Genomic DNA, 10020 nt, shown 5'->3' with positions numbered 1-10020 from the left:
GTGATTAATTTAATTAAAAGTTAATTAAAACTAATCCTGTTTAATTAGCAGGGCTGGGCCCCACCTGTCATTGACTCAGGGGAGTCAACCAGGGCCCACCCGTGGTCAAAGTCAAAGTCGGCTGCCGGCGTTTAGCCGCCGGCGAGCCCGACGCGGCGGCGGGAGTGGTTTTGGCCATTTCGGCCACCAGAGGGGCCGCGGAGACCACCGGAGTGGAGCTGAGGACGACCCGCAGCTCTTGGCGGAGTTCGTTTGGGTCGGGGTGGCCGGAGTCGACGGCGGCGAGCTCGGCTGCGGCCGCCGGGGTTCGGTCGTGCACGGGAATGGGGTTGGAGCTCGAAGTCGAGCAAAGCGAGGCGCTAGGAATGCTCTACGGGGTCTTGCGAACTTGTTGGACTCGCCGGGGTGACCAAATGGTCACCGGAGCTGCGTCGACGGCGAGCTCGGCGATGGCGGAGGTTCGGCCGTGGTGGGGAGGAGGCTATGGTGAGGGAACGAGGGGGAGAAGAGGGGGAAACGGTGGCGTAGCTCACCGCGGTTGCAGTGGGCGTCGAAGCGGGCTCGGGGACGTGCCGGAGACGACGAATTCGACGGCGACGATGATCGGAGCCGAAGAGGGGAACGGCGACATGGCGGCGATGCAGGGCTTCCGGGGACCCGTGGAGCGGTGGGGAGGAAGAGGGAGTTGTGGCGGAGCTTCTGAGCTAGTCGGGGGAAGCGAGGGGTGGCCGGAGATGGCTGCTGTGGCGAACGGCGGCGACGGTGGTGTTCGGCCGTGAGAGAGAGAGAGCGAGGGAGAGGAAGGAAAGAGCCGGGGAGAGTGAGAGAGAGCAGGGGGGATCGGGACGGGCTGCGGGCGTCGTCCACGCGGCCAGGAGGTCGTCGGCAAGTAGGAGGTGGCCGCGCGGCCGTGCGCGCGCGAGCACGCAGCAGCTTCGGGGCGAGGGGAGGAAGACGACGGAGGGCTACAGTGCTGGGCTGGGTCGGTTGCTGGCTGGGCCGGCCAGCTGGCTGGGCCGCACAGGGAGGAGCCCAGGTAAGTTTTTCCCTTTTTCTTCTGTTTTCTGTTTTATTTAATATATCTGCAACTTTGTTGAATTAAATAAAATACCTAGGCAACTTCAAAAATCACCAAACTATTCCTGGCCCATAGTTGGATTATTTCCAACATGAAACATTTTAGTTTGGAGATATTTGAGCATTTAAATATTTTATATTATTTTAAATGCCCAAATTCAAATATTTATGATTTAATTCAAAAACCCTAGGATGGCCTAGGAAAATGTGCACCATTTTTGGCAGAGGTTCTGAACCAAGACAAAAATGATGGTCATTTTAGAAGGGCATTTCAGGTTCATTGAAAAATTATTTTAGTAACCCTAGTTGGTTTCAGAGGGGACTGGGGGTTCTGTCATCCCCATTTCAAGTTTCTGATGAATGAGTAAACATGATGCAACACTCTAATGCATGACTAGCTAGGGTGTGACAACTCACCCCCACTCAAAAGAATCTCGTCCCGAGATTTGGGTTCCTCCGGGAAGAAGGCGGGATACTCGAGTCGAAGACGATCCTCCCTTTCCCAAGTTGCTTCATCCTCAGAATGATGCGACCATTGAACCTTGAGAAACTTGATATTATGACGTCGCGTGGTACGTTCGGCTTGATCGAGGATACGAATGGGGTACTCTCGATATGTAAGATCATCTTGGAGATCAAGCATTTCGTGGTCCACTTCACGGATAGGATCCGAGAAGCAACGCCTGAGTTGAGAAACGTGGAAGACATCGTGAACTCTGGAGAGATGCGGAGGTAGTTCCAACTGGTAGGCAACTTCTCCTCGTTTGGCAAGAATGCGAAAAGGTCCAATGTAACGAGGAGCCAATTTGCCTTTGATACCGAAACGATGGGTTCCCTTCAGAGGGGTGACCCGAAGATAAGCCTTCTCGTCAACCTCGAAAGTCATAGCCCTATGTTTTCGGTCATATTGACTCTTTTGGCGAGATTGGGCTGTTTTCAACTTTTCACGAACGATACGAACTTGATCTTCTGCTTCCTGAATCATGTCCGGGCCAAAGAATTGTCTTTCCCCGGTCTCTGACCAGTTAAGGGGTGTTCGACATCGTCGTCCATAGAGAACTTCAAAAGGGGCTTTACCCAAGCTAGATTGATAGCTGTTGTTGTAAGCGAATTCGGCAAATGGAAGACACTTCTCCCAGTCCATTCCGAAAGAGATAACGGAGGCTCGGAGCATGTCTTCTAGAATCTGATTGACGCGTTCCACTTGACCACTCGACTGAGGGTGGAAAGCGGTGCTAAAGGAGAGACGGGTTCCCATAGCATTTTGGAAACTTTCCCAAAATCGAGAGGTGAAAAGACTTCCTCGATCCGAGTTAATTTCCAAAGGAACACCATGGAGAGACACTATTCGGGAGTTGTACAGATCTGCCAGCTGACTAGCGGTTATACTCTCACGAACAGGTAAGAAATGAGCTACTTTGGAAAGACGATCGACCACGACGAAAATAGCATTATTCCCTCTCTTGGTCCTGGGAAAACCGGTAATAAAATCCATACTAATTTTATCCCATTTCCATTCAGGAATAGCTAAGGGTTGAAGGGTGCCAACAGGCCGTTGATGCTCTGCTTTTACACGACGACAGACGTCGCAATTAGCAATATACTGAGCAATTTCTCTTTTCATCCTAGTCCACCAGAACCTCTGGCGTAGGTCCTGATACATCTTAGTACTACCGGGATGAATGGTCAGAGGAGATTCATGAGCCTCCTTAAGGATCAGCTGCCATAGATGCTGGTTTTTGGGAACTACTAGACGGTTCTCAAAGTACACAACACCATGATCATTTGTGGAGAAACAACTAGCACCTCCGCTAGCAATGTTCTCTTTGATTTTAGATATTCCCTTATCTCGCTTTTGGGCAGCGATGATTTGATCCGTAAGAGTAGGTTTTGCTACCAAGGTGGAAAGAAAACCTTGAGGAACAATGTGAAGGTTAAGCTTCCGAAATTCCTCATGGAGATGCGGTTGACTTTGTTGTAACATCAGGTTGTTACAATAAGATTTACGACTTAGCGCATCAGCCATGACGTTGGCTTTCCCTGGGGTGTAGGTTATTCCTAAATCGAAGTCTGTAATCAATTCAACCCAACGTCTTTGCTTGAGATTCAGATCCGGTTGGGTGAAAATGTACTTCAGGCTTTGGTGATCAGTGAATATTTCGCAACGATTACCGAGGAGGTAATGTCGCCAGGTCTTAAGTGCATAGACTACGGCTGCAAGCTCTAGATCATGAGTAGGATAATTCTCCTCATGTGGGTGCAATTGCCGTGAAGCGTAAGCAATTACATGTCGATCTTGCATGAGAATGCAACCTAGTCCTTGTCGCGAGGCGTCGCAGTAGATAACAAAGTCCTTGGAGAAGTCTGGCGGTACCAGTACGGGAGCAGAGGTCAGGCGTCTTTTCAGTTCCTGAAAGCTGTGCTCACATTGTGGAGTCCATTCGAACTTCTTATCTTTCTTGAGGAGTTCGGTTAGAGGTTTGGCAACTTTGGAGAAGTTCTCGACAAAGCGACGGCAATAGCTCGCTAAGCCTAGAAAACTCCGAACTTGCTTGACCGATTCAGGTGGAGTCCAATTAAGGACGGCTTGAACTCGCTCAGGGTTAACAACAATACCTTTATCAGATATTACATGACCCAGATAGGTCACTTCTGGCAACCAGAATTCACATTTAGAAAATTTGGCATAAAGGCGATGCTCTCGAAGTTTCTGCAACACTAGCCTTAGATGTTCGGCATGTTCTTCCTCGTTCTTGGAGTAGATGAGTATATCATCGAGATAAACTACGACGAACTTATCCAAATACTCCATGAAGATTGAGTTCATTAACCGAGAAAAGGTGGCTGGAGCGTTGGTTAAACCGAAGGACATGACGGTGTACTCGTATTGGCCATAACGAGTAACAAAGGCCGTTTTAGGAATGTCCCCGTTTCTGATTTTGATTTGATGGTAGCCCAACCTCAAATCCATCTTGGAGAAGACTGAGGATCCAGCGAGCTGATCATACAGATCGTTGATCCTGGGAAGTGGATATTTGTTCTTGATTGTGACCAAATTGACAGGTCGGTAATCTACAACCATCCGGTCCGTACCATCCTTCTTCTTGACGAATAGGACGGGGCAAGCCCACGGAGATGAACTAGGTCGGATGAAACCATTTTTCAAGGACTCATCGAGTTGTTTCTTAAGCTCGGCTAGTTCTAGGGGTGCCATCTTATAGGGTCTTCTAGCAATCGGAACGGTTCCTGGAATGAGGTCTATTACAAACTCAACATCCCTGTCAGGTGGAACACCTGGCAATTCCTCTGGAAAGACATCCGGAAAGTCACGGACTACCGGAACGTCCTCAAGGTCTGGCAAAGGGCTGGCGTTAAGAGAATATAATTGTCGCTTGGCTATTCGGGTCAAGACATTAACTATCTTCCCCGAAGGATGGGTGAGTTGAACAGTCCTAAAGAAGCAATCAATTTTGGCTTGATGAGCTGACATCCAGTCCATACCCAAAATGATATTAACATCCGAAGATTTAAGGGCTATCAAAGATGCAAGGAAAACAAGTCTGTCGACTTGGATCTCATTTCCATAACTTACCCTAGAGGTCTGCCATCTAGACCCAGGGGTAGAGATTTCCATAGTGGATGGCAAGTCACAGAATGCAACGTTATGCAAACGAGCATAATTTTCAGATATAAAAGAATGAGAGGCTCCTGTATCGAAAAGAACAGATGCCGGGTGGCAGTTAACAAGAAGCGTACCGAGAACGACGTTGGGGTCCTCTTGAGCTTCTTCGGCAGAGATACAATTGACATGGCCACGTGAAGCGGTGACCGGTTTAGCATGAAACACCTTCCCTGTCGGCTTGCCACGGCCAACAGCTTTAGCAGATTGATTGGGGTTGGTCTGGGGACACTCACGCATATAGTGACCAGATTCTCCACATTTGAAACAAGTCACGGAACTGGTACGTGGAGGAGCATTATTGGTTGGACCCCCATAGGGCTTGGCCGGTGCAGACTGTTGAACAGGGCGAGGCGCCTGGAAAGATTGCCTCGGTGTGAATCTGGGTGGCAGAGCGGTGTTGGGCACCCACACGCGGCGCTTCTGAGGACCAGCACCGGATGAGGAACCCATGTCATGTCCATGCTTGCGTGTTGCATCATAGTCAGTCTGACCAGTTTCAGCACTGATGGCTTTGTTGACAAGTTTCGAAAAAGATGTGCACTCATGCAGACGGAGGTCGCGGCGAAGCTCAGGACTAAGGCCCTTACGGAACCTTGCTTGCTTCTTGGCGTCAGTAGACACTTCCTCAGTTGCATATCGCGCGAGATTACCAAACTCCCTGCTATAGACATCCACAGAGAGTCGGCCTTGGGTGAAATTGCAAAATTCTTCACGTTTACGGTCCATGAGACCCTCCGGAATGTGATGTTCACGGAAAGCCTCGCTGAACTCAGCCCAAGTAGTGACATGGCCCGCTGGGCGCATAGCTCCATAATTCTCCCACCATAGACTGGCGGGGCCTTCAAGATGATATGCGGCAAAGGTGACCTTGTCGGCCTCCGCTACCAGCGCGGAACGCAGCTTGTGAGAGATACTGCGAAGCCAGTCATCGGCGTCGAGAGGCTCAACGGAGTGGTGGAACGTGGGTGGATGCAGTTTGATAAAATCACTGAGTGACACCACGTTAGCCCTCTGATGGTGTGTTGTGTTCTGTTCAATACGCTCCAACAAACGGTTTGTCTCCCGCTTGTTTCTCTCAGCTTCCATCATAACCTCGGCTAGTGAAGGAGGATGAGGCAGATTTTCATTCCTGCCCTCACTGCCTTCGGCCTGCTCTTGGGAAGCAGGGTTAGCGCGCGTGTTGACCATCCTAGGTAAACAAGACAATGATTTAGTCAGAATGATAAAATTCCGACATAGGATACATAATGTAAGGAATAACTCGGAATGCAAGATGATCATCCGTATGACATGGTAGATACAGAAACTGCTTCTTTTATTCCATCGTCATACACACCATACAAGGTTTAGTACAAGACCAAACAAAGTACTATTACGGTGAGAAAAAGGATTACATCTCATCGGAGGCATTCCAAGCTCCTATACATTATTTTTCTACACCTCCGGAAAGAGTACAACTAGGTCATATCCCACGAGTCACGCAGGACGATAGACGACACGGCTAGTGCGAACTAGTGATACTACCACTACTCAGACCGATCCGTAGTAGTCCTCGTAGAAGTCACCTCCATAGCCTGGAAGCTCAACATGATCATCCGGAAACAGACGGTCTCGCAGAGCTTGTGGACCATAGGGGCTAGGATGAGGCCTTGGACCAACAGACGGTGGCCTGCGGGGACCGCGAGGTGGGGTGATGCCTCCTACATCACGCCAAACCATCACGTCTGGCAGAGCAGATCTCACAGGATAGAGATCGCGCATATCTGAGAATCCAGCTTGTACCGCCGGTGCGAACCGAGTCAAAGTGGCCCAGTGGTCAGCACGGGTATTGAAGAGCTCTAACCTCAAGGCCCGATTTTCACGGTCCTTATCCTCGAGCATCTCAGCAGTGGTGCAAGTCCGTGAATCCTCCTGAGTGGAGTCAGCATAGATAGCCTGGAGATATCCTTGTGCTCCCGGAAGTGATCCTGGCATATACCGGAAATCAGAGTCCCGAAATAAACCAGATCTGACTCGCATGATGGTCATCATAGAGTAGGCGGCGTCCTGCACAGCCATCTCAATAGTAACCCCGAGTCCATAGGAGCAGTGAAGAGGCACGGTGGATCCAGGATAAGATGGAAATATCCTGACAGTGCAGAGATACTGGCTTTGATTGAAGTCCCGAAATTGCTCTTCGACCGTGTACTCAGGATACCAGCGGTATCCAGCCTCAGTCATTACCCTGACCAACTTGGCAGTATGGTCGGGTACATCTAGGCATCGAGTCAGGCGAACCACTTGATTAAGGTCGCGAGTGGCCATTTGAAAGCATAATCATAATGCAAAGGCATTAGAATTTCTAGCAAAATTTCGGCAGCATAACAGCTGTAAATGCTCAAAAAGGATTTTGAGACATTTGACAAAGGATTTCGTACACACTCAACATCATCATATCAAGTTCTGAAACCATTCTGGCAACATAATGTGGTAGTAGAACTGAACTAGGCTTGTATCCATCAAACTTATAAGGTACTACTGATTAGTAACACGTGATCCTGATAGAGAGAATAGATCCTAATTCCTTAACCCCGGTGGAAGAATGGACTGACTCAGATCAGAATATCATAAGGTATAAGAAGTAAAAAGAGCCTTACGTTCCAACCCACAAACAATTCCCCTACATATAACTAAAGAATTTCTAGACTCAACATCGACCAGTTTGGCTTGGAGAACCTACAGGCAGTCCGGCTCTGATGCCAACGCTGTCAGGACCCCGACTCGATGTCACATCGATCTAGCTGGTAACACCTCATATCACTTTGCGGCCTCACGCACGGTATCCCCACGGGTGTCGTCTTACCTTTGCCCGGGACCGTTTGCGCCTTTTGGCTCACGTATATGATAGTGTCGCTAGCATCCATATGATAAAGAGCCCGGGCTGACATGACTAGTCGTAAACCCAAAGTGGCACAGAGTTACAGGGACAGGCATCCATGACCCAGCTTCGAACGTGTCGGTCATCAGCAAGTGGGTCCGGGCTGTAGCACTGGGCTAGCAGGACTCCGGTAAACCGGGCTGTTGCGGGCTAACAGGACTCCGGTACTCAAAGCGTGACATTTCCCCGAAGGGACAGACACAGGAACGAAGAAGGACACATGCCGGCCAGCCTAAGTGTTCCAGAGCAGTAGCAAGCTACCATGGCTCAGCGGTAACACTAGGAGACATTTCCCGGTAAGAGAGGCTACTAAAGATAAACAACTAGATAGTCAGATCCCACACATACCAAGCATTTCAATCATACACACAATATGCTCGATATGTGCAAATACAACGAAGCATCACAACATGACTCTATGACACAAGTACTTTATTTAAGGCTCAGGGAGCCATACATAACATTCACAAAGGTACGGGTCTCACGACCCAACATACAAGTCATACAATCATACAAGCCAGCAGCGGAAGTACATTGTCTGGGTACAGACAACTAGTAAAATAAAAGAGGCTTGGAAGCCTAACTATACTACGTGGTCCATCACACGCTCAGGGTCACCACCTGGGTCTTTAGCCTACTCGTTGATGTCAACGTCTACATAGAACCCATCAGAAGGGGTTGCAGCATCTTCTGTAAAAATGTAGATTATAGCAACATGAGTACAAAGGTACTCAGCAAGACTTACATCAGATCCTACATACATGCATAGTATCAAGAAGGGTTGGTGGAGTTATTGCAGCAAGCTAGCTTTGACTCTTGGCTAGACTATCCTACGATACACCAACTTGAAATGTTTTGCGCACACGAGTCCACTACTCACCACTTCAATACACTACCGAGGATCCACCTCCGTCTTCCTACGGAAGAGCCATCCTCGGCACTCACACTTATCTTGAGGCTTTTAGTAGTTTCCATTTACTTGTCTATGAACTGTATAGGCAACCAAGTAGTCCTTTACCGTGGACGCGGCTATTCGAATACATCATGATAACCCTGCAGGGGTGTACTTCTTCATACATGTTTTCACCACTTAGCGTCTGCACACGACATGTGCTCGGCAGACTTCAAGCGAAAGCCGACGTGGGTGTAGACCACGACCTACCTAAACACTTAAGCCTCTAGTCCAGGTTTATCGCCTATTCAGGTTCCATCCGCAGGGAGTCCGGCCGAGGTTTCCCATACGGCCCCGAACGATGTGAACAGGGTTCCCGAGATACCTAACGGGTATTCGGTACACCCGGCCACGTACCTACCGCATCACAGCCCACCCCTATGGTCAGCGCTGTCCACGGCCTCCAGTAGGCTACAAACACCAGAAACTACTTGCAACTCCTGGACAGAGAGCTAGGGTGAATAAGAAGTCGAGCGGGGTCATATTTCAGGGCCCAATGCATGGTAGTAGCTGTATCTTAAATCACACATACAGATCTCAGTGCTTAAGGTCGGCTTCAATGAAACAACCCACCATGTACTCCTACATGGCCTCTCATCGATACCTTTACCAACTCGTGTTCACCACACCACTCTCATTACCGACATAATCATTTCACTCTAGCCCATCACCCAGATGAACCAGACCTGACACGACTCTAAGCATAGCAGGCATAGCAAGGTAGGAACAACACATACATATGGCTCAATCAACTCCTACACATGCTAGTGGGTTTCATCTAGTTACTGTGGCAATGACAGGTCATGCAGAGGAAATGGGTTCAGCTACCGTAGCACACAGCAGTTTGAATCGCGTTGTCTTAATGCAGTAAAAGAGAGCAGGAGCGAGAACATGGGATTGTATCGATATGATCAAATGGTTGGTTGCTTGCCTGATGGTTCGATGCTCGGATATGATTCTTCGTTAGGGTAATCACGGTACTCCTCGGAGACAGAACCTGTCGCAAAGGACATCGATACACAAGCATCACCAAACAATGTGCAACAATATGATGCATGCATGAAACATGGCAATATGAGCGTGTTGGGCTAATGCAACTAAAACCAGAGGGGTTTGAACAAATTTGAATCAAGGATTCAAATTTCAAACTCAAACATGGCCTCTTTAAGTGCTTTTCCTTATTCTGCTTAAAACATCAATTTAACTTGTTTGATCATGCATGAAAATAGTACAGATGGATAGATTGGATTTTTCTGATCATTTTTCATATATAATTTGTCCAATTTGGAGTTACAGAATAAAAGTTATGAATTTTTGAAGTTTAATTAATATTCTGGAATTTCCTGATTTAATTTAAATCCAGAAAATCAATTACTGCGTCAGCCTGACGTC

The sequence above is a fragment of the Triticum aestivum genome, chromosome 7A (assembly GCF_018294505.1).
Source record: "Triticum aestivum cultivar Chinese Spring chromosome 7A, IWGSC CS RefSeq v2.1, whole genome shotgun sequence".
Classification (NCBI taxonomy): Eukaryota; Viridiplantae; Streptophyta; class Magnoliopsida; order Poales; family Poaceae; genus Triticum; species Triticum aestivum.
This window is presented reverse-complemented; position numbering follows the sequence as displayed.